Consider the following 976-nt stretch of genomic DNA (forward strand, 5'->3'; position numbering starts at 1 on the left):
CTTGTGCCACGATAGCTGCTTTGCACGCTCAATCTGGCAAGCAAACCGACCAGATCCGACCCGATCTGATCATGCCAATGGACACCAGGTATGAGGCGTGCTGACAAAATGAGTTACTTCTCGCAATCCGCAAATGGAGATATTGGCCGAAAATCGACACTAGGGTCAAATTCATAGATTTTCTGTTGACACCATATTCTTTAACCATAGTCTTTCTTTTATTATTTCATACTTATAAATTGTATAGCAGTCTGTCAAAATGATTTTTTGAGAAAAACTGAAAGTCTCAAAGAAATCTTTGTACTAGAAGTATTCTAAAATGTGAAGAATACAACCCCGGGGGTACAAAATGACCCCAGGGAGTATACGTATGGATGCGGTTAAGTCTTGAATCTGAGAAGAACTCATTTCGTCAGCCCGCTTCACATAAGCGGAAACAAACCAAAACACAATCACAATTGTCCGATAAGATCACACATTGTCGAGAAGAAAAGTGGTTGTCATAGACAGGTGAATGTCTTGGTTTTAGATTAGTGAGGTTTTACGGCGCTTGCAACTGCATAAGGTAATATGAGCGCCAAGCGGAGGTTGTCAACAGAAAAGTCGAAACAGGAATCAGGCTTACTCTGCTCACCTCTCTAGCCTCAACAGCACAAAATCTGCTTCGACTATCAATGTACCCTGAAAATAGCAGTTCACAAGAGAGTGACAAACATAAAAAAGAAGAACACGAAAAATGACGATAGTAAGGAAGAGGAAAGAAAAAGCAGCAGTTCCCCCTAAGTTGTTCCAGCACAGTATGAGCATGATATTGATAAATCAGCCCGTTTACAATCTAACTGTGCATAAGAACATGCTAATATCCCCCCTTAGGGAATGGCCTAAAGACAACTTCGGTCAGTGGCACTGTCCTGGTGGGGGTGGAGAACATCTTGGACAGTATCATTATTATAATAATAATAATAATAATTATTAT

General features: G+C 40.5%; 1 protein-coding gene across 1 annotated transcript in view; it reads right to left on the reverse strand.

Moving 5' to 3' along the window:
* The window catches only part of LOC101850172 (peroxisomal trans-2-enoyl-CoA reductase), a gene marked incomplete in the record, with an annotated part of 23,146 nt that overhangs the window by 5,524 nt on the left and 16,646 nt on the right, over positions 1 to 976 (reverse strand).

The sequence above is a fragment of the Aplysia californica genome, unplaced genomic scaffold (assembly GCF_000002075.1).
Source record: "Aplysia californica isolate F4 #8 unplaced genomic scaffold, AplCal3.0 scaffold00196, whole genome shotgun sequence".
Lineage (NCBI taxonomy): Eukaryota > Metazoa > Mollusca > Gastropoda > Aplysiida > Aplysiidae > Aplysia > Aplysia californica.